Here is a 26,145-nt window from a genome sequence, read left to right on the forward strand (position 1 = left end):
TATGCCCAGCAATGGCTTATAAATGCGGTACCAAATCTCATATGGAACGCTAGACAGTTCCACCCAAACTAAAACATCGCTTAAAAAGCTACATCGGCAGCTTATGGATTACTTTGTAAGTTCTCGTGGTTTCCTTGCTCATTTATCGAACATTTCTGTATAGTCTTTTAACGTTTAATATAATTTATTTATTTAAACTTGATTGCACAAAAGAAAAACTTAATGTACAAAAAGCGAACTTAATTAATTTGATAATAATATTGTCTTCGGTTACCGCATTACTCATGAAATAAAACTATGAAAACGGATTATATCGCGTTAATTTAATATACGCGATATAATCCGTTTTCATAGTTTTATTTCATAATTTGATAATCTTTAATTATTAATTAATTTCAATAAAGTGACAAATTGCAACAATTATTAACAACAATAATAATTTTACATAATTGCAAATTAAAATAATTAATTGCAATAAACTTATAATATTGCGCAATTTTATGTACGCTTTCGGCAGTCAACTACATACAGTGGCTTTGTATAAGAGATTCGAGCTAGTACTTACCTCATTTAACCTGTTATTGACGCTGGAAATATGCATTTTTGATACATAGGGTAGACTCGCATTATTTGGTGACACGCCTAATTCGGTGATACAAGTTTTGAAGCATGACCCCCAGGAAAGATAGTGAATTATGGCCTTTTAAATGGGACCTCACCGCTCCACGGCTTCGGCGGCTTTGCCGTGAGGCCCTAATTCACTAGCTTTCCTCGGTGTCGTGCTTCAAAACTTCTAACCAAATAATGAAAGTTTACCCTACGGCTTGAAAAATAGTATAATCTAAAACGCTATTATTTATACTGTCTGCGTCAGCATTATTCTATGCCCGCACGGCGCCGTGCGCTCCGATAGCGGACCAACCACGACCGCTCGCTCGGTTCGCCATTTTTCTCCAGCCAGTCCTGTTATAACCGTCGCACGGGTTGTCCGTACTCGATATGGCGGCTTACGACAAAGCGATCGTGCTCATTTTCAATCAATCTGAACCCGTTTAAAAAATAAAAAAAATACCCCAATTAACCCGCCGACAGTGATCAGTGACTTTAATACAGATTTTAGTGAAGTTTTAAAGTGTTGAAGCAGTTTAGAAGTTGAAAAGTTCTGTTGCAATTTTAGTCCGCCTAAAACTTGGGTCGTGATACAAAAGAGCTCTTGGTTTTCGATTGTAAATGTTGTTGAACGGAGGTTTGTTTTGAATTATAAGTGGCACTTTCGATTTGGACTGGACGGTTGAGTGGCGCAAAGCTGGCGGTAGTCCGTGGAAACTTGACAGGTGAGTGATCTAATCTAATTTGAAAATGGAATACGTTTTGAATTCGGAAAAGTTTAAGCGTTGAAACGATAGGTAACGGTTAAATTCTAATAAGATGCTTTGCTGTGCGAGTTGATCGTGTTTTTAGGCTATAAGCAGCTATTGCGATTTCAATTTTGCATGTTTTTAGGGTTCCGTACCCAAAGGCTAAAAACGGGACCCTATTACTAAAGACTCCGCTGTCCGTCTGTCTGTTACCAGGCTGTATCTCATGAACCGTGATAGCTAGACAGTTGAAATTTTCACAGATTATGTGTTCCTGTTGCCGTTGTAACAACAAATACTAAAAAGTACGGAACCCTCGGTGGGGTAGTCAGACTCGCACTTGGCCGGTTTTTTTGTATTTACATGGTGTGTTTTTTTCTGTGCTTTATTCTGTTTAACATGTAAAAAAAATATTTAGCAAAAAACAATAGCTAACGACGGATACTTTTTAGTGTTTAGATTAGTGGGTGTGATGTCAGTAATGTGTAATGTTTTAGGAACCTAAACACACACACACACACACACACACACACACACACACACACACACACACACACACACACACACACACACACACACACACACACACACACACACACACACACACACACACACACACACACACACACACACACACACACACACACACACACACACACACACACACACACACACACACACACACACACACACACACACACACACACACACACACACACACACACACACACACACACACACACACACACACACACACACACACACACACACACACACACACACACACACACACACACACACACACACACACACACACACACACACACACACACACACACACACACACACACACACACACACACACACACACACACACACACACACACACACACACACACACACACACACACACACACACACACACACACACACACACACACACACACACACACACACACACACACACACACACACACACACACACACACACACACACACACACACACACACACACACACACACACACACACACACACACACACACACACACACACACACACACACACACACACACACACACACACACACACACACACACACACACACACACACACACACACACACACACACACACACACACACACACACACACACACACACACACACACACACACACACACACACACACACACACACACACACACACACACACACACACACACACACACACACACACACACACACACACACACACACACACAGACACACACACACACACACACACACACACACACACACACACACACACACACACACACACACACACAGAGCATATTATGCACACAAATTAGCAGGCACTTCATTAATTATCCCAATTCCACCCCGCTTTTTACTTTCTTAAGGGATGATTTTCGGGATAAAAACTATCCTTTGTCCTTCTCAGGGACTCAACCTATCTCTATGCCAAATTTCATCTAAATCGGTTCAGCGGTTTAAGCGTGAAGAGGGAACACACAGACAGAAAGACAGACAGACAGACTTTCGCATTTATAATATTAGTATGGATTGGGACTATAATATAAAAGGCCAATCGGTTTTATACATAAGCTCTAGTACAGTCAAGTTCATAAATATGTATACATTTCATCAACTTAATCCATTGTAAAACATGTATACATATTTATGAACTCAATTGTGCCTAATAAACCTATTTACGGTCGAGTTCACATCTTTTCAAGCTTACGGTCCCCAAAATATATTTTCATCACACTTGCTTAGTAAGCGAGCTACTTCACGTGGAGTTATAGCTTTTTAGGGTTCCGTATACCCAAAGGGTATAACCGGGACCCTATTATCAAATAGGGATATAATAATTAATAAGATAGAACTGTACTGTCATAGTAAATTTTGTAACCACAGTAAATTCACTGCCATCTATCGACACACTTTAAAACTAAAAATGAAAATTTATAAAAATACGATAACATGTATTTAAATATGGATAAATGTTTTTTATATGCATTAATTATTTTTATGATTTTGACCCATGTTCTTTCACTGATATGCGTTAAAATTGTTAAATAACAAACGAAACCGTCAGCGCTCTCTATACGAGAGTAGGCCAAAGCTAGTGGCGCCTTTTTTCCTTAGACTGTATCCATCTATTACGGAGTTATATCTATCTTTGCTATTACTAAGGCCCGTTGCACCATCCGCACTTGACAGACTGATCAACGTCACCCGGCGCGCCGCGGCGGTTTACTATGAAACTTTCCATACAATAAAATTTAGCGAACTCTTTAACGATGACAAACAGTTTGGTGCAACCGACCCTAAGATTCCGCTGTCTGTCCGTCTGGCCAGGCTGTATCTCATGAACCGTGATAGTTTCCCGTTTTCCGGTACCGTTTTTACCCTTTGTGTACGGAACCCTAAAAATGAAAAAAATTAATAGGGTGCGTTGGGGTAAGTTTGAACGGGTTTCATGCGGAATAAGATGAAAAGTCGCCAGTTATGCCTCGGCATACGGACGATTTTTAGGGTTCCGTACCCAAAGGGTAAAAACGGGACCCTATTACTAAGACTCCGCTGTCCGTCTGGCCGTCTGTCCGTCTGTCTGACACCAGCCTGTATCTCATGAACGGTGATACGGTTGAAATTTTCACAGATGATGTATTTCTGATGCCGCTATAACAACAAATACTAAAAAGTACGGAACCCTCGGTGGGCGAGTCCGACTCGCACTTGACCGATTTTTTTGTCTTACCCCTCATGGAAACCCCGTTCAACCTTACCCCATCGCACCCTACTTACTTCGTTAAGTCGTTATCACAGCGAACCCACTAGGGCTTTCTCTATAGCTTGTAACTTGTAATACAAGTGGAAGTCCCTTTTTGACAGCTTTTGTTAGAAAGGGACTTTTGATAAACGGGCCCCTGGTCTTAAGTGCCAAAGATCCTACTGACGCTTTAAGTCATATACGCCAATAGGGGGTATTACTGCAATGTTCTGCCACCAGAGTGAAGCACTAGCCCGTTTAGAAAACCATAGAATAACTTATACATACCGTACCTTTAACAGGTTTTTGACAAGTTTTCAGAGATAATAAAATATGACATTGATGCATCAAGGCGGTTTGTTTACAGAGGACCTACCGGGAAACGCGAATCCGAAATTTCACTATCTGCCTCTTTATCGCTCGAATATGCAAGTGACAGAGATGTTAGATAAAGAAATTTCGATTTTCTTGTTTCGCTATAGACCCTCAGATTGTGATAGTGGCGCCCCCTGCGCAGAGTTCCGCGTAATACTCCCTATTTCCACTGTTATCCGGAGCTGCTCACAAAATTTCACGAGAATCGGTTGGGAAATGCAACTTGCAGAGGTGAACATCCGGATTCCGAATATATAAGAGCATTTTTGCCAAAGCTGAAAACTGAGAACTTCGCTACCGCTCGGTCATTTAATCGGAACCCTGCTAAACCAACATTGTGATTGCCTAATCTACCTTCTATCCAATCTAGATTAGAGTTTGTATAATCACATGAAATGATTGCTAACAACACTGATGATATATGATATGATATGATCCTTCCGGCCGATTTCGACCATGGCGACCACTTCGACTCCTAGTAACTAGGAGCTAACTGTTACAGTTAGCACGGCGCTCGTGCGCCCGAATATGGCTGATGTAGCCGATCTTCGAGGCGAACCCCGTGCACATTGAGAGCACGTGAGAACACCAGCCACATAATGGTAATGAATGGAAGCAGGCTAGCGTGCTTTCAGCTCGTCGCGTTTAGCATCGAGGTCAACTATGCGTTGCTCCTCGAAATCGCGGACTTTGTCCAGCACCAGCCTGCGCCCCTCAGGACGCTGTGCTGCCAAATCTTCCCACTGAGAGGGCTCGATGTTGCATCTTTTCATTTACAACACTATTATTAGCACGTAAGGTTTATCTGTAAGTGCTGATATGTATAATAAACAAATAAACAAATAAAATCTGTCTATTTTGTACTGAAATAACAATTGGGCAAATTGAGGAATATTGAACTGTTATTATAGCTTACTACCTATACCTTGTAGGTCATCATTCGCTTGCCCTTGTCCCATTCACTTAGGGATTCACTTTTCTTCCATACCTCTCTGTCGCCCGTCATCTCATCATTCACTTGCATTCGTTTCATATTATTTCTCACACAGCACCTTTTCCTCGGTTTTCCTCTCCTCGTACCTCCCTCCACATTCATTCGTAATACCTTTCTCGTCACATGACATCCCTCCGCATCACATGCCTGTACCACGCTAGGCGATTTGCCCTTACTACTTACTGCCCTATAGTACTTGTACTAGTACTTGTAGTACTTGTTTCCCCTTAAGTGTAGTGTGCAATCTATACACTACACTTAAGGGGAAATACCCATGCCCCAATTACCTTCGATCTGAATCCCGTAGTATTCTAATGTTTTTGTAGCTTATCATATTAACAACATGGCCATAACTTGTGTTAATTAGTTCAAAATTAAAACCTTTGACAATTTTTTAGAGACGTCAAAGACGAACCAAATTATGTAGATTTCGTATATGTAAGATCTTTCACAACAATCGAGATGAAAAAAGTGTTTTCGTGGACAATGTTTAAAAAAATCATAAATATATAAGTATTCATTTTTTTTTAATCCAGTAGACAATAATGGAGATAAAAGATTGAAGAACCGATAGCCGTTTGTCTTATAATGATATATGTAGTGAACAAGTAGGAGATACGATTCAAAACTTGTCAAACATCGATGAAAACCTCGGGTAGCCCCGTAATAATTTGGACATTTTAGGTTATTAAGCCTCAGAATCAGGGGCGTAGCTAGAGGATATGGCGCCCGGGGCAGTCACCAAATTTGCGCCCCCTGACGACTGACAAAAGTTTCCCTGCTGCTGCCTTTTGCCCATTTTGGCGTCCCCCCTTGGATGGCGCCCGGGGCACTTGCCCCCCCTGCCCCCTCCCTAGCTACGCCACTGCTCAGAATCTACTAACAACAATGAAAAGCTGCAAATTCCGAATAGGGTACCTAGTTATGTATATATGAGTAGCAAAGATTTGTCGCCTGAGTCGCCTCTATCTTATATGATCTTACTAAATATTGAGTAACATAAACCAAACAAGAAAGGCTTTGTGTATTAAGATTCAAGGAACAGGCTATAAAAACACTAAATGTTGATTTGCACTTGACCGATGTGTCCCACGTCGCCCATACATACATCGTATAGGACAATCAAATTAGATCCATAAAGATCCATGGACTTAGAAAATTCTGCCAAATGAATATCATGCGTAATGACTCTTATGGCAAGTATATATATATATATTTTATCAGATAACTTAAGCTTTATTAAAAAGATGATAAATAAAATTTACATTAATTGTAATTATTAATATTGGCAAGTATATATGCGAAAGTATCATTCGACAAAGTTTTCTGCGATACGTTTTATGCGAAGTGTAATTTCTGACAAATAATATTCTGCCAGATGAGTAAACCGGGTTACCAGACTACCGTGGCAGATCGCGGTGTGTGTACCGCCTCAGGACATTTTTAAGAATAAAATAGAATAGAATAGTTTTTAACCGACTTCAAGATTTCAAAGGAGGTTCTCAATTCGGTTGTTTGTTTTTTTTTATGTTTGTTACTCCATAACTCCGTCATTTCTGGACGGATTTTGAATTTTTTTATTTATTAGATATGATAGTAATTATTCGTAAACACACAGACAATAGACATACATTAAAAGAACATAGTGAAAATAAAGTGTCACGAAATGACCCCATCCCAGCATGCCGCTGGCGACTTCCAGCGCTGATTTTCTAGTTGTTACTTTTGAAGTTATTCACTGAAGTTACAATTTTATTGCAAATAACTTTAAAGTTAAACCAAGTTAAACTACTTTCTCGTCTGAATACATTGCAAGTCGAGAAAAGTAAGTTGCTCTTAAAAGTTAAAATGTAATACTTCTAGTCTGACGAAGCTACAAGTAATTATCCACAGTCTCCATGATCCACAGTCTATGCAATGACAGAATGTAAAAATATAGTCTGGCAAACACAACTTTTCAGTCAGTAAGAACCAGGAAAACTATACACATCCCTTTTGGGTGCTAGTACTAGCTAGGGAATGCAAGTACATATAGGTCAAGCAAATCTTGTCAGTAAATAAGAACAAATAATACTATACTTTTGGGTGCTAGTACTAGTGTAAGGCCACATGCTCCGAGACAAAAGAGAAAAATGGTCAAAAGACATCACAACATGGTACCCAAGAGACGGAAAAAGGGATGATGGAAGACAAAAAATGAGATGGGAAGACGAGTTCAGGCAGGTGGCTGGAGCCTGGAGAAGACAGGCTCTGGACAGGGACTCGTGGAGGAATATGGGAGAGGCCTATGCCAAGGGCAACCAGACAAGACGTCTGCAGAGAAAGGCTAGCAGTAAGCAGTAAGTAACTAGTGTAAGACAAAGATAGTATGATTCTCTATGTTTGAAATGAGACAGTCCTTTGACAAACTATACCTACTGCTAGTGTTTGCGATGGCCAACCTCGATAATAATCGTGACGAAACATGACGTTTCGGTGCTAAACGATATGTAAATAGTTAGGCATAGGTATGATGTTTCGTCGTATTATTGTAACTAAGACTTAGTTTTGGCTAGAGTTAAGATATAGATATCTGGGCAGATAGATTAAGAATTGTAAAGAAAAAGTCAACTCTCAAGAAAATCGACAAGATACGAGTAAATTTTATGCATGTAAACGATAGTCCTTACTTGCACTCCCACTCCCACACTCCACATCTAAACACAAAATTTCATCTAAATCGGCTTCAGCAAATCAAATGTGACGATATACCGATAGCAGCGCCACCTGCTGGGTCCAATTGGTTTTTCAAACCACCAATGTACACTAAAACCTTCTCCAGAAAGTAACAAACACTTATCTGAAAACCGCATCAAAATCGGAACAGCCAATCGCGAGATAATTGCGGACAAACATACATACATACATACAAACAGGTTAAATTGAGAACCTTTTTTTTAAGGCGGTTAAAAAGTCGTCAATCTGCTGTCGCGGGGCGAGGTAATTCGAGTCGGGGCGGGGCGGTGCGTGGCCGTTCTGTATGATAATACTATTACTTATTCTGTGCTTTTGACGAGTTGTTTCATACGCTACTATTCATTGCTGACTGTACAATGAATATATTTCGCATAAAACCTGCTTTTTGGAAGTCTATTTAAAATGTGTCACGAAGACGAATGGATTTCTTCCCCCGCGACGTGAACCTACTGAGCCGATTTTGACGAATGAGGTGTCAATCGTTTCGCTTTTGGGCCGCATGGATAGATAGGCTGATTCGCCTAGCATGCCCGTTTATTTATACCTATCTAGTATGGATGGTATAGAAAGGATGCCAATCTATTATGGCAGAATTGTTGCAAAAGTGACCGCTTTCAGCTTTAAATAATAGTTCCTAATCTCTCCGGTGGCGCTAGTTAGGCTCTGGGGCATGAGTATAACATGAAGGCAACAAATAACCCGACCAAATTACGTAGGTTGTTTTTGGTAGTATTTCGGTGTATGGAGGCGCCGCCTAATTACTGTTTTTTGATGGACACTTTTCATACATAGAGATTTGGCTCCTTTATATAGTCTCCATGCTATCTAGCCTCAATTAGTGAATTTATGTTTTATCCCTTTCTTACAAATACTTAAGTCAAAATAACAGATTTAAGACAAACAATTGAGGCTTGTAGCGTATTTATGAATAACCCATTTTTTTAACCTTATATAATGAAATAATATTATGAAAACGGATTATTAATTTATAATACATCCCGAGCGTTCGAACCCTTTACAGCGTTCGTGGTCAACGGGTGACTGAGGAAAAGCTACAGTGTGCAACATACAACATATCCCACATACAAAAATAATGAAGCATTATTTCATGAGTAACTATCGCGGTAACCGAAGACAATATTAGGCTTATATAATAATAGCTTTTGCCCGCGACTTCGTCTGCGTGGACTTAGTAACAGCAGCTAAAGTTAGTATAGCGCCTGGAAAAATTCTCATAGCAATTATTCAATTTGAGCATATTATGCACACAAATTAGCAGGCACTTCATTAATTATCCCAATTCCACCCCGCTTTTTACTTTCTTAAGGGATGATTTTCGGGATAAAAACTATCCTATGTCCTTCTCAGGGACTTAACCTATCTCTATGCCTAATTTCATTTAAATCGATTCAGCGGTTTAAGCATGAAGAGGGAACACACAGACAGACAGACAGACAGACTTTCGCATTTATAATATTAAGTATGGATTAAGTTCTGTAAGTATGTACCAAATTTCCTTAGTGGATTTGTTTATGAAACAATTAACTTTTTTCTAAAAAAAAATATACTCACAGTTTATGCATGTCGCGGATAAATTAATCATTTATCTGTCGCAGATCATTAAATTCCTAGGCATACGAAAATCATGGTTTCGTTCACTGAGTCGACGGAGCTCCGCTGGACAGTTTGCCCTTCGGGTATCTGAAGCAACCTAACGAACCTATCCTACCCTATCTGTTGGTTTAATGAGACTACCCTCAAAACATTACAGATTAACTTTACGATCGGTCGCTGTAGCCGCCGTGCAGGTCTCGACGACAAATAAAAAGATTTCGATTTGAAGTATACTTATAATCTTGAATAGGTGGTGGTTACTTTACAAGGTACAGTTGACGAAAACGGTTAAAGGGTGTGGAAGTGGTGGTAATAGTATAGAGGCTGATGCGAGAGTGATTAAGCTAAATTTGAATAGTAAAAAGGTAGTTTAAATTTAGGTGCCTCTAATTGGCCGCGATACAAGTTATTGGTACTTTAAAATAGCCTCCGCATAGTAACTGAGCCCGACGGCTGCGTTTAGCTACTGCATTATGTAAATAAAAGGTTGCCTTCGCTGCAGCCGCCGATATATCCAATGGGCGTTTTCTAAAATAAATATTGAAAACCTGATTCTCACAGATCCTGGTGTTTCTATATCACCAGCATATTCAATCCTGATGAAAAAAATGTCCCAAAAATTTGTATGAAAATTGTACATTCCACTACGTCCCGCACATACAAGTGAAAAAAAATCACACTAAAACGTGACGTAATGGAATGGACATTATGAGACATCTTTTTTTAATGGCAGGATGCAGAACGCTGTCGATTCTGAGTAGAACGAGCCCTAGAATGTCCAGTTTGGAAAGAATCAGGTTTCTAATATTTATTTTAGAAAACGCCCAAACACAATGAACGGCAATGAACACGACTCACTTTATATGGAAATATCCATACAATTCCCGTTTTCCTTTGATTTTTCCTCATGCAATTTACTCAATGGAATAGAAGTTATAAAAAGTTATGGGATGCGCTCACTGCATTTCCCATTAGGTGGGCGGGAAATTGTACTTTTCTCCCGGTCGCTTTAAGCCTAATTTAATGCCATAAGGCTTATATATAGGTATATGTCCGTTAAAGGAAATTAATACTCGTAATATGACATCGGGTTCTTCAAGAGGCAGGTTTTAAGGAGTCGGAGTCGGTGAGAAAAAAAAGTTTTCTGAAGATTGCGTTTTGAAATTGCATCGACTCAACCTGCGCGTTCAGAATTATATTCACATCATTATAAAACAAACAAATGTTTTATAATAAAATCATTAAATAAAGCTAAATTTGGTATTTCTTTATTAAATTCTCAAACCATTTATTTATGATAATTAATATCGAACATACCATTATTATGAGAGTTTTACTTATGAGAGTTTAAGCTACTTAAACACGCTCCATTCAAGGTCAAATTACTCTCCCCACTAGTGGATAAAATGCGTTTCTACCAGCTTGTTTTAAAGGATAAAAGACGGCTTTCCGAGCTAGTGAAGGGAAAAAAGATTTCCTATCGCATTTATAATATTAGTATAGATCGTAGCTCTCCATATGCTTTATATGGGTCTCAAACATCATAAGGTCTCCACTAGTGTTCCTTATATAGCACAAAAGCATTCTTGGCATCGCTTCAATAACATATCCGGTAGATAAGTTTAAGTTTATGTGTGTTTGTACGTATAATATATTACCTCTTTATTTGTATGTAGAAAGGATTTGTTACCAAAGTTATCTCAAATAATGGAGGTAAATACTCGTATGTTATAGTAACGGCACCAATCGTGGAACTTTAAAAAGAAAATTTGAGTATTTTTAATTATTCACCGACACCTGCAAAATTTCTACAGCTTTATGAGTTAAAAGTTAAATGTCCTATTCGTCCTTTATGTTTTTCATGTATTTAATTATAGAAACTGCAATTGGTTTTAATTTTATTAACAAATTAAAACTGTGTTTTTGCTCCAGTCATGGGATGTATGGCGCCATTAAATTCAAAACTAACAAAAATCAATGAAAAACAGACATAGTGTATACAAGTAGTTATAGACATGAAACCGAGCGACCAGGGGTGTGAGAAAGACATGTTCATGTATTGACAGTTTTATGTATGGCAGCATAGTCCTTTTTCTCTTTCACTTATAAATTTCGGTATTTCGCCATCGCCTCCTTGCTATGATGCCATAACCCGACCATGAAAAAATGCCCGGTCCGTGATAAAGACAAAGCATGACACTATTTTCTCCTTCCTCTTATAGGTATCGCAATAAGACTATCTTTCTCTATCAAAGAGTGTCAGGCCCTTGATGAAAAATAAAACTTAAGCATCTCTATGGCACAATGTTGCCAGTGTTTAAAAACTGATGATGAATTGATAAACCATTACTGGTGCCAGTCCCAACTCCCATTATAGGGGTGGTTATATAATATTTACAACACTTTAAAAAGCATCAAAAACTTTTACACGTTTTAATACTGCTTCTTCAGGGGCCCACTGAGTATCAGTCCGCCGGACGATATCGGCCTGTCAGTTAGAACAAAAGATTTACAGTTCCGAACAACTGCCAGGCCGATATCGTCCGGCGGACTGATAGTCAGTGGGCCCCTTAAAGGGCTCTCATCAATACAATGATTTTGCCAATCTAATGACGTCGTAGTGATAGCTGACCTTTCCGAATAATCACGATTAGTCTTTTGTGAACAAAAAAGATTAAATAAAGTATTAAACTATGCCATAGGGCTATCGTTTTTTTGCTCACCAGTTGGCGCCTCTGTTGATGGTGGTCCAAAAGACTAAAGAACAGCTGTCAGTCATTGAAGTGACCAGTGACATTTGACATTTCGAACTTGGCAAAGACCACCATCTACACTAGCGCCCCTAGCGGCGAACTCATACGCGTCATAGCCCTCATTGCATATGGTATGTTTTAATGTACTTACACAAAGCCATAATTTAGGTATTAAATAGTTTAGTTCATTTAGTTGTTACTTCTCTATACTGTTAAAGTCCCGAACTAAAAGTGTGTTACATTTAAAACTTTAGCTCAAGTCTCAAGTACGAATGTTCAACACTTAGTTCCCAAAGTCAAAGTAGATAAGACACGGTTTTGAAAACTGGCAAACTGTACTCTAGTCAGCATAAAAGTCGTAACAACCATGCGAAAACCAGCTTGAATTTGAAGTTTGTTGCGCGGAAATACGGTACACAATTGAATGAGCTTTTCCAATGGCTGCTTCCAAGGCAAAGTCCACATAAACGTAGTAACAGTCGTTTGAAAACCTGTTTAAATTTGAACTTTGTTGCACGAGAATTCGGTCTATAATTGAATGACTACAATGGCTGTTACGGCTATGTCTATTGGGGCAGAACTGCAGTGTATCTAGTGATTCTAGTAGAGATTTTGCTAAGATAAACACTAATGTTGGTTTGGCAAAAGCTCTGTTACAGCCTTTTAGGAAAGAGTAACCTATATTGAAGCGGCGCTTAAATTGGACCACTTCTATATTTTCACCAAACGGGGTTGGCCCACAGATTTAATATATAAGCTAGATGACGCAAATACCACGGTTTCCATTGAAACCAAGCATGCCGACTTTTTCATACAAAATTTACGTATAATATAATTTTAAAATGACATCTGTGATAGGAAATATGTTCTTGCCTTTGGATGCTCGCAATTTTTGGGCTGTTGCAGTTAATTATCATGCAAAGAAGCATTTTTTAAGTTTTCACGGACGTCCGGCTGCAACAACTGACGCGCTTGGACTGTAAAGAGCGACGGTCAACCTCGACGCTTGGTCTGGGTTCGGACACGCGAAGTATATCATCTTTAATAACATAGCTTCCGATACACGAAGTATGAGACTTCGCTCGATACAATTAATTCCCAAAGTAACCTCTCTCAGACTTTTAATCAAACTTTACTTGAACAAGTTTGGGAACAAATCAAATTATTTTATTAAATATTTTGATTTGTGTTTTTTTTTTAAGTATACACATATAAATTAAAAACTGTAATATATGTCATATATTAAAGAAAACGTGACACCACTGGAGGGCTTCGTCACGTGATCTTTAATATATGACATCTATTACAGTTTTCAAACTTTACTCGGTTATTTATTATGTGATACTATAAACAAAAAAGAAGAAATAAACAATCTTAACTTAAATAGTAATTTCATAGCTTTCGAATTTCGATGTTGTAAGGTAACGTTTTTAAAATAAATAAAAATCGAAAAAATTCGATCAAAATGGACACTTGGCGCGCATGTTCTTTCCCGTTCTTTCTTGCGATATGTGACAGTGACAGCGGCAAACCGATGGAACGGCCTTAACAGATTAGGGTCTTTGGCAAAAAAAATCATTTAAGAAGATGCAGACTATAATTGTGTTTGGGGTGGTCATTTTGTCCTCGATTTTTATCGATTCACGCCTGACTCGGGCCGTTAAATTAACTCGCACAAAAGGTTGTTTTATGTTCTTGTACAATCTACTATTACCTGTATCCGATCTTTTAACAGAAAATGTCCTAACCCTCTTAATGCTTGCCCGATTATCAACCCATTATACCAATCTTGAAATCTCTTGCCTAACGACGGACGTTGCGCCTAACAACCTTCTATACCTTCTCACAAAAGACTTATCGTATTCGAAATACTTTGTCGCTTAAGACATTTCCGTTCTGAGCAGAAGTATGTCGGACTCTCAATTCTACTGATTGTTGTTAAAGGAAAAGAGAACTTGGGAAAGGGTGATAGGATTTGATTTTGATTGGAAGGTTTGAAGAGATTAAGGCGATGGTCGGGAGATCGAAGAGCGGGATGTAAATTGCAATACAATCGTATTGTATTTCTTATAACAAAGACATCCGATAAGGCTCAATGCAATAAAATATGTAAGCTCATAGGCACCTCAAGGCTCTTACGTGAGTCTTACGCAATACAACCCCAATTGGAGGCCTATATGAGAAAAATCTGACGGCACTTTTTTAGTTTCCGCAGGTTATTATTTTAACTTCTAGTTTTGCTTATCTAATATAAAATTGTATTCTCGACCTTAAGACTATTTCTGCTACTTACCATCTTTCAGCTTCATTCTTTTCTTGACTTCCTTCCTCGACATCATTCTAATGTCAAAAAAATATTTCATTCTAAAGGTTTGTCTAGAACGACGACAACAAACGCTAATAACACAGTTTATCAAGGAAAGTCAGACACTGACATCGCCCGCGTCTTTGCTGCAGCACATGCTGCTACAGTCGTCATCCGAATGTCACCTTTAACCGACCGTTTCCCCGCACTGCTTCTCCAAGGTTCATGATCGCTCAGCTTGTGAAATAATGCAGCCTTACTACAATTCGTTTTCCCAATTCATTCATGACTGATGATGCGGTGAGTCGGCGGATTAGACGTTAATGTTTCGGTCATTTCACTCATTTTACACCATTTGAGATTCCAAAAAAGAAGGTTTCAACTGTTACCTTTATATTGTTACCTTGGACCGCCTTTTCCAGCGAGTAGAAACCACAGATTTAATATATACGCTAGATGACGCAAATATCACGATTTGTATTGATGCCAAGCGTGCCGACTTTTTCATACAAAATTTACTCATAATATAATTTTAAAATTACTTACCTTTGATAGGTAATATGTTTTTTTAACTTTTCACGGACGTCCGGCTGCAACAACTGACGCGCATGGACTGTCAAGAGCGACAGTCAACCTCGACGCTTGGTCGGGGTTCGGACACGCGAAGTAGATGCATTTATGTCATCTATAGTGTATTTATATCTGTGGTAGAAACTAATTTCTTTAATTTTTTCGACTTAAAATACATGAGTGACGCGTTATTAATATATTTAATAATTTCTTTGTATTTCCATTTCTAGCAACGAAAATTAGTACCAGACATAGAATACGAGTATGTTGCTTGAATATTCATGTTATTCCAAAATCCAGAATGCGTTCGCGTTCGCTACGAGATCGCCCACGTAGGACACTTCTATTAGGTATTAAAGGATTGATTCACCCCGATCCGCGCCGCGCCGCTTCGCCTTCGCGCTCGCATTGAGATCGCCCACGTAGGACACTTCTATTAGGTATCAAAGGATTGATCCACCCCGTTCCGCGCCGCGCCGTTTTGCGTTCGCGCTCGCAACGAGATCGCCCACGTAGGACATTTCTATTGGGTATCAAAGGATTGATTAACCCCGCGCCGCGCCGCTTCGCGTTCGCGTGTTTTCGCCTAAGTAATACGCTGCGGAGCTTCTAGCTAGGCTCGGCTAGGTTCGTATGACTCTCAGAGAAGAGTGTATTAGATAGACCGACAGTGTATCCCTGAAGACTGCTTATAAAACAAGACCGTGCTGACTACAAGTACACAGTTGAGGACTGCCAACCATCTAAGTGGTAAAGATGGATATGTTGTCGCGTAGAGCGATGGCGGAAAGAAGCGGCAGGGATTAATCCGAACAATTTATACGCCTAGTATTTTTCGTATAATGGCCTTATCTTTTTAAAGAAGAGTTTATAAGTTCGTATACTTCGTATATACCGACAATGATTACCTGAAGACTTTATTTATAACATAGGAAACGTGCTGACTACGAGTATTCCGGGATCCGTGTCACGTACTAAGTAGGGGCGCGTGACGGACCAAATCTGTTTCGGATTCTATTTGCTTTCGGTAAACTAGTAGATCAAAATGAACTGTGGAATGAACAGTCGCCCGCGGTATTTCCGGACTGATACGACCTTTAAACCTTTAAGGACAAGAGCGTAGCGTACTCCCAGCTTAAAGCCCGGCAACACTGGAAGAACCCTCTGTTGCAGGTGTCCATGTGCGACGGAAATATATCATAATTATTCTAGGGTTAGTTAAATAGAACGTCAGTATTTCCCTGAAGACTTTATTTTTAAAACAGCAACGTGCTGACTGTAAGAGTACAGTAGGGTAGACTGGGGACAATTGCAACAATTTATGTTTGATGGCCTGTAACTATTTCATTTTTACAGTTAGGTATGCGCCTATATTGCTAAACCTTATTTATTTAATTCTTAAATAAAAAAAAAATTAAAGCCCTACCGCCCATGGTTATGTAATGATAGGGAATCAAAGGGAATGTGGGGGAGTGGTTCAATTGGCTCCATAGGTGTACTCGTATTAATGGAGACACTATGTGAGGTGAGGACGTTCGAAACACTATAATATTTTCGGACAAATGAATTATTTATTATTATTTCTAATCATTTTTAATAACGCACACTACTATGTATGAGGTCAACCTAGTTCGCAAACATAAAATAAAAAAAATACAATTTATCAGCATCTGAAAATCTTGAGTAATGAATGTATACGAAAAAAAAATTGTGAGACTATTAAACTTCTTTGTTGCGATTACCTTATACATATAGGTAAATCAAACTAGTTTTAATGCAACAATATGATATAAAGAATTTTAACAGAAATGCATACTTGTGTTTCATACTAAAGCTTGTTTCAATTATAACAATGTTTCAATCATAACCACAACAAATAGTACAGGATACAAATACTACCATACTTTCAGTCGGTTATATTTGGGGGGTGTGTGTCCCCAAGTGTGTTGTTTCTACCGTCCCCACATCGCAAGTTTTACTTCAAGGTCGAATATTATTTACAAACAACACTCCATCGCTGTTTAATGGCAGTTAAAGAATACATAATTCCCATCCAAAACACCAAACGAATTCAAGTAATCAAAATACATAAGTAAAAAAAATAAACGAAAAAGTATGCGAGATAGTAAAAGAGGTACTTGACTTTATACCGCGAAAATTTTGAACGGCTCCTCAGCACTACCGCGTTGCTCGCGCGCTCGAGCGCTATTGGTACAGCGGGCTGAGCACGGTAGTATTTTTATAGCCTGTCACCATGCCTGTCACGTTCTAACAAGTATGTAAGTGTGAAAATGACAGGCATAGTGACAGGTGATAAAAATGCAACCATGCTGACACCGCAGGATTTAAGAATGACCGACCGCATACACTGAGTACTACGTCACATGCATAGGTGTTGTAGTTTTCAAGAAATTTGACTTGTTTCAATCATAACGTGTTTCAATTGTCCCCGTTCTGCCCAAGTGTAGGATCCGTTTCACGTAATGCAAGTGTAGGGGCACGTGACGGACCAAATCTATTAGGGATTCTGTTTGCTTTCGGTAAACTAGCTGTGGATGGAATAGATAAGAAAAACCTTTGAAAAACTGTAATTTGTTCTTGTTTGGTCAGAATCTTCTTTTGAATAAGGGCACGTATTCACTATAAATAATTTTGTGTATAAACAGTGTTGGTAAACTTCCGTCTGTTGTCGAACTCTCCTTGCCAATAAAGTAAATAAGACCGCTGAAAATCTAACATCACGAAGGCCAAACAAAATCTTGCCAGCGAATAATTTGGAACGAAAATATCTCGTCAAAGACTCGTACTAACATCACCGCCCGCATTGCGGTACTTTAATTACTTATTAATGTCAACAGATCATTACCGCTCTTACGGCTGTTACGTTACATACCCGGGGAAGAGTATACGCTAATTAGTGTTCCGTGCAAAACTTTGTTTTGACAAACGGAACACTTATGGGATCACTTCGGTCTTGCAAATCAGTTAATTGCGTTTTTCTCAGAGACCGTTTGACATAGATACCTAAAATTTGAAACAGTTATAGCAATTACCACCACTAATATTGTAAATAAGTCAAAACCGCTTATTTCTTATTTTAGGGGGTTGAGAGGGGTAACCTGTTTTTATTTTATTTTCAATACAGTTGGGGCGCCATTTTGAAAATATCTCGCCAAGGACTGGTGCTAGCATCACTTCGCCCGCATTGCGGTGTTTCGATTACTTATTATTCTTATTAATGTCAACAGATCATTACCGCTCTTACGGCTGTTACGTGTTACGTTACATACCCGGGGAAGAGCATACGCGATTTTTGGTACAGTTGGGTTAATTCGTTCATGTTCTGGCACCATTTTGATAATATCTCGCCAAGGACTGGTACTAGCATCGCTCCGCCCGCATTGCGGTACTCTGATTACTTATTAATGGCAAAACTGATCATTACCGCTTTTAGGCCTAAGATACACTTGTAAGTTTTACTTATGTCAGTAATACTAAGTACATAATGAGAGATGAACATCTCATTCTAACAAATAGCTTTGTCCCTACTTACTTATATACAAGTGTATCTTAGGCCTTAAGGTTCATCCATTAATTACGTCACACGAATTTCGAGGTTTTTTTTACCCCTCCTTGTCACACTTGGTCACATTTGGCAAACCCCTCCCCATGGTGTGTGACGTAAAGTTTTTTCAATGAAATTAGCAAATCGAATTAGGTATTATTAATATTTTATAAAAATATTTTTGACAATAGAAAGATTAGTAATTTTACAACACAAAACAGATTAGGAAGGAAAAGTAAACGATTAAAAACGATTATCGTTCCAAAAACTTGCTATTTAACTGTACAGCGAATAAAATAATTTAAATAAGTTAAAGTGACGTCACAAAGTTTGTAACTCCCCCCTCCAAAATGTGACATGTTGTTGTGACAAGGGCACAACATGTCACATTTTCTTAACCCCCTCCCCCCCTAAACGTGTGATGTAATGGATGACCCCTTAAGCGGCGCGGCGGGCGACGGCGTTCGCGTTCGCAACGAGATCGCCCACGTAGGACACTTCTACAGGTATCAAAGGATTGATTCACCCCGCGCCGCATCGCTTCGCTTCGCGTTCGCGTGTTTTTCGCCTACGTAGGACGCTGCGTTAGGGTTGTTACATACCTACCTAGCCACCAACCATCTAACTGTGATTGACAAATGCTACGAAATTACGTGACTATTTGCATAAATATTTAATATTTCATTTTTGTATATGACTGTTGCCTAAAAAAATGTTAAACATTATACATTACTACTATTATGTAATTTAACCTTTTGGACGCCAATGACCGATATATACGCACCGTAGGTTCAACGCCAAAGACCGATTAATCGGTCATAGACCACAGAGGAACATAGACCTATGTGCATGTGCATAAAGTTCAATTTCAGTTTTGACACTTCGGTGGCGTGGCCCCCGACTGACAGCTTTTGTGTTTGACACGTCGTCAAAAAGTTGATAGAGAAAGATAGTCTTATTGCGATTCCTATAAGAGGAAAGAGAAAATAGTGCCATGCTTGGTCCTTATCACCGACCGGGTGGCATCATAGATAGGAGACGATGGCGCAATACCGAAATGTATAAGAGTGAAAGAGAAAAAATCCTATGCTGCCCAAATTTTATATGAATATTCTTTCTCTTACCCCCGGTCGCTCGGTGGCGCGTCTATAACTACTTGTATATACTATGTCTATGATGCCCAATGATAATTTGCATTTTGTGTGCAACTACTTATTATACAACTTGAAATGATGCAATTCATTTATAAATTCTATACAAAATGGGTTTTTGTTATAATACAAAAGATTACGCATATGCGAGCCTAAGATGGTCGCGATTTATCGTCTGCTATCGTGTTACGTATGTGTCGGTTAAGTGCGAGAATGATGCATGGCACGATAGACTATAAAACTGCAACCATTATAGGTATCAATGCTTTTACCATGTCCATGTTGATATTTACGACTAATATTACAAGAAAACTTTAAAAAAAAGCAACGAAGCCAAAAAGCACAACCCAACTTCGTTGCACTGCACCTCGCTTCCCGTCGTTCCTCTTTCATTCACTTACAAAACGTCACAACTCACACAACCTTCTTCCAAATTTACACCTTTTTGTAAATAAAACATCAATACAAAGTTAACTTTGCAGCTGAAACGGCCTGCAGCTAGTACCATTTAGTATAGCGCGCGGAGTTATCACACGTAAACGTAACTTTGCATTGTCATAGACAGGTGTAAACCATTCATGCGAGACCACTTCCTCTGTCCTGTATTCCTAATGCTTTAAATTAAAAGACCAGTTTATGTTTGCTCTACGTACGTAACGATTATGAGAAATCAGAGCTCAAGTTTAGGCTGGTCTTTTCCTTTGAGGCAATGCGGTAAGGGCGTGTGTCCAGTCAAGCGCCCCTACAAAGTTACATTTGCGGCCATCAAACTGGCACTAACGATAACTCAATACAATAATTGTATGACGTATGTAAAGATGGGAGCGAGAAGCGGCAAATTTAAGTTTGTAAATCGAAAGGATGTGGATACAGGGGGAACGGTATATAATGTAAGGAATGTAAGGATACATGGTTTCGGTGAGTCATTATATAACTGTTAATTTCATTGTACACTATAAAAACTGCATAAAATCGTGACTAAAGGTATGTTTACATATTTTTGCAACTTTGTCCGTCTAGATATTTTGAAGTGCCTATATTTAGGCGGACAACAGGTTAGTACCGAGACTTATAATACATACTTTCACTCGGTTAGGTTAAAACAGTAATTGTGGTACAGTCTTCTTTGGGGCTTGGTGCAAGTGATAGGTGACAGCCTTAAGGGGCCCACTGACTATCAGTCCGCCGGACGATATCGGCCTGTTAGTTAGAACAAAAATTTGACAGTTCCGAACAACTGACAGACCGATATCGTCCGGCGGACTGATAGTCAGTAGGCCTCTTTAAGAGTCCCCGGCAAGCTCGGCCGAATTTGACCTTTCCATACAAACGGAGTTTCGTTCTCATTTTAAAACTACGCGTTGGATTGTAATGAAACTTTGCACATACAATGACACGTGGTATATCTAGGTCTGTAATTAGTTTATATAGCTCTAGTATATAAAACAAACGAAATAGAGCAAAAACAAGTTTTGTATGAAAAACTTAAATTAGCTGTATTTTTAACTATGGTATCTGAAGCTACATAAACTAATTACAGACATGGATATACCTTATCCTATTGTAAGTACAAAGTTTCAGGGCAATCTAAGGGTGAAATTCGGCCGAGCTTGCCGGGGACTCTTAAAGGGGCCCACTGACTATCAGTCCGCCGGACGATATTGGCCTGTTAGTTTTTCGGAACTGTCAAAGTTTTGTTCTTACTGACAGGCCGATATCGTCCGGCCGACGGATAGTGAGTGGGCCCCTTAACTCTAGTTCGTTAGTGACGGCACAGAATAATACTAGAGAAGATTCACTCTCTATTCTCTCTAACAAAACGCGTATATTACGACAGATATGACCGCTAGGTGGCGCAAGCGCGAACAGGCGTCCGTTCCGTAGCGGTGCGCTGCAATTACTATGGCTAGACCCCAGAATTGGGGGCGGCCGCATGTACTTGTAGCGGCGCGATGAAATCGCGGTGTGAGTCACGCCTGGTGACGGGGAATTAGGCACAGATCTGTCTGTCTCCTGACCTGTGCCTGTCGTACACTCTTGTACTTGGGGCACCGTCCATCTTGCTTCGCGAACTTGCGCGTTTGACATTAAACACAAAAGGTTATGTGCGCCTACGCGTAGTCTTGACTTGGTTAGGTAAAATCAAAGAGAATAAAGAAGACAGAGTGACTCCATACATCGGTTTTGTTACCAAAAGACTATTATTTTCGTAGTCTACATCTAGCGCCAAGTAGCAGAACTATCAGTGCTACTACTCGACACTAGATGTCACATGTGTCGCGACGAAAAGTGTATTGCTCAACAATTTATAACTAATAATTTTAAAACTTAATCGCGTACAAACTTACGTCTATTTATGGCCTGACGTTTCGAACGTGACGTTACGTTCGTGGTCACAGTGGTCGTGGTGTTAGTTTTAAAATTATGAGTGAAAATCGTTAGTTTAATTCAGTATAATTTATAACTAATATTATAAGCGGAAGAAGTTGAAAAAAATTCCGGTTATAATATTAGCTGAATATCGTTGAGCATTAAGACTTTCCGTTTGCCGCGACATCTATTGCCAAATAGCAGTACTTGACGCTAGATGTAGACTACGAAAATAATAGTCGTTTTGGTAACAAAACTGACGCATGGAGCGAGCACATGTCTTCCTAATTCTTTTTGTTCGCACTAATATGGCAGTACGAGCGAGATGCATAGCAAGTAAGTTTACGTATAGGTACGTTAGCGTATGTCAGTGTTGACTCGTGGTAAGGGTATAGATGAAACAAGTTATGCAAGAAAGTACAGCAGCTGGTGGTCCGTAAGTTCACCATCATCATCTCAGCCGAAAGACTGTCCACTGCTGGACAAAGACCTCCCCCAAGGATCTCCACAACGAACTGTCATTCGCTGCCCTCAACCAACGGTAAAAGATGTAAGTTCGAAATAGTACATTATTGTCGAGGCTCGGAAGTAGCTACTTGCTGGCTGAGGATTCGTTTTAAACGGACGACCTTGGGAGTCCGTTTAATTGAATCCGAAGCCAGCAAGTAGCCTTCCAGCCGAGTCAAATATAGTGCTTTTCTCAAAAATGGCACAATAAATACAAATATAATAGAAATATTTTACAGAAGCAACGTCCTTATTTATATATTTTCACAGAAAAAAGTAGTAAGATTTGCTTTGCCGCCGTTTTATTTTTTTAATTAAAAAGAGAAGTGTATTTTTCTGCTGAAAATACGCCAACCTATTTGAGACACCTAAATAGCGCTACCAACATTATAATAATAAGTACTGATCAACTGTTTGGCTGTTTAATGGACCTATGCCTGCATTTGATATGGCCACTTCAACTTTTAAAAAGTTTAGAACTCGACAAATAATGGAATTTGCATGCAACATCCCGAAATCGAGACTGCAGTGTTTTCAACTTTTTAATTTTTTGACTGACCATAAACAACGCACTTCGCGACCTACTTTTTAACCGGCAACGTCGACTTTGCCGTCCATTTTTGAGAAAAATATAAAAACGTAATTTTTGTCAACGTATATTTTGCCCCAAGGTAACGCCTAGAAAGGTGTGATGAGTTTTGCATTGAGAGCCTTATACGAGTATGGTTCGTATGCAATTTGAAGATGACTTCCTAGCTTTAGAACTGTCAGGCTGTATCCTTGACAAAAGATGTATTACGTAGCGTACTACGTAGGCGAACAACACGCGAACGCGAAGCGGCGCGGCGCGGAGCGGGGTAAATCAATCCTTTGATACCTATATAGAAGTGTCCTACGTGGGCGATCTCGTTGCGAACGCGAACGCCGTGGGCCCGCCGCACCGCGCCGCTTCGCGTTTGCGAGTGTTCGCCTACGTAAGACGCAGTGTTATAGCTAAAGCTCCACTTTAAAATTACTTTTATGTAAAAATTCATCCCCTGAAGGGGTGAAATTGGGTTGAAATTTTTTAACGACTTCTATGACGACTTCTAGATACCTATATAAAAGTTTAAGCAGTACGTCGTCTTCGTTTCTAATATCACAAAGCGAAGGCGTCCAATAAAGGCATTGTGTTCACAATTATATATTACAAACAGGTGGCGCTGACGCGCTGCTGAAGGCCAACAGTATAATTAAGCTACAGTAGTTCAACTCGACAAAATAAAGTTGCAAGGGTAAATGGGCAATTTTTTATTTTGTTGTCAATTTTAGGGTTCCGTACCTAAAGGGTAAAAACGGGACTCTGTACTAAGACGCCTCTGTCCGTCCGTCTGACAGTCTGTCTCTCATGAACCGTGATAGCTAGACAGTTGAAATTTTCACAGATGATGTATTTCTGTTTAAGTGTAAATATTTAAGTAGGGCTCCCATACACCAAGCGTGATTATTGGCCGTTTTTTGCGTAATGGCCGTTTTTTGCGCACTTGGCCGGTTTTTTGTTTTTATCAGATTTTGATAACATTTGGTGGATACTGGATAGATAGAGTTCCTTATTCTGTACACAGGATCCATTTTAGTTTACAAATCAAACTTTCCAGAGAGGAAAATGTTGTATGGAAAAATGACTACTAATTTATCCTCTTAAAAGATAGTTGTGAATGATTTTTACAAGGGGGTAAAGTTGTTGTTTAAACCCTTGTGCTAATATTGATAAAAGTCGAGTTACTGCCCTTTATGTGCACTGTGACTCCGCCCTTGTCTCCAACAGGGTTCCCACCGCGCTCATTTCGCTTCACGAGCTGCAACAGGTCTGTCTATTATATAATCTGTGCCCGAGGCAGTAAATTTTCCACTTTTGCATTTATTTCTAAGCTTTATGGCATCGTTTGCAGACATTTTTGCTTAATACAAAATTAAATTAGTATGGGGTGTGGCGCATCGTTACTGGTGAATTTCTAACATGACTTGGAACTTAGCCGTTTAAGAATTGTTAGCCGTTGTTATAGTCTTACGGTAGATGTCGCTAGGCGCCTCCTCAGGTGCATATGGTGGAAATATTCGCTGTCCTCGGGTGGAGTCTCGGTAGCTCAGTCGGCAGAGCGATGGGCTAGTGATCCAGTCGCGAGTTCGTGCCTTGCCCGGGACAGTGAATTTTTCTTAAGTTTTGACCCAGTTAAGTTACTGCCCTATGTGCACTGTGGCTCCGCCCTTATCTCCAACAGGGTTCCCACCGCGCTCATTTCGCTTTACGACCCGCAACAGGTCTGGCTTTGATAGCCCTATTGCTGTTCCCATAAATAAGACTACAGCGCTATGACTTCAGACATTCGTACGAGGTATTTGCGTCGTAATTTGCTAGTAAACGGTAACATTGGTACCTTTTACTGAAACTTTAATCATACCGCGTTTGAGAATCAGAAGGTTGAAACATTTCTATAATGATCCGGCAAGTAATTTAGGCAAGCTCGGTTCTCCATACAAACGTAGTTCCGCTCTCATTTTAAAACGAGTAGCTAGTTTGCTCTGAAACTTTGTACTTACAATAGGATAAGGTATATCTATGTATGAAATTAGTTTATGTAGCTTCAGATACCATAGTTAAAAAAATACAGCTAATTTAAATTTTCATACAAAACTTAGTTTGTTTTATAAACTGGAGCTAACTAATTTAAGACCTAGATATACCTCATGTCATTGTATGTGCAAAGTTTCAATACAATCCAAAACGTAGTTTTAAAATGAGAACGGAACTCCGTTTGTATTGGAAGGTGAAATTTGGCCGAACTTGCCGGGGACTTAATGTCCGTTTATTTTATGATGTCCACCTGAGAGTCCTGAGACGCATAATACCTATTAACTTTTAGTCTTTTACTAAAAAAGTTTTTGACACGGCTAAAGTCAAGTTATCACACAGCCAAACTTTAGTACCTCGCTCGCACTAATATGTCAGTACGAGCAAGATGTATAGAATAGTACATTACGATACAAGTGCGATAAATATGAAATTCCCAACGAGTGGCGATAAATTA

The 26,145-nt window shown here is 39.4% G+C and overlaps 1 protein-coding gene across 1 annotated transcript in view; it reads left to right on the plus strand.

Annotated features, from left to right (window-relative positions):
- Positions 1 to 831: 831 nt before the first annotated feature.
- The window catches only part of LOC134755179 (uncharacterized), a 148,176-nt gene continuing 122,862 nt past the window's right edge, over positions 832 to 26,145 (plus strand). The window contains exon 1 of the mRNA XM_063691685.1: positions 832 to 1,334. The gene's annotated coding sequence lies outside the window, so the exon portion shown is untranslated. The remainder of the gene's footprint in view (positions 1,335 to 26,145) is intronic.

Source organism: Cydia strobilella, chromosome Z, assembly GCF_947568885.1.
Source record: "Cydia strobilella chromosome Z, ilCydStro3.1, whole genome shotgun sequence".
In the NCBI taxonomy this organism is placed as follows: domain Eukaryota; kingdom Metazoa; phylum Arthropoda; class Insecta; order Lepidoptera; family Tortricidae; genus Cydia; species Cydia strobilella.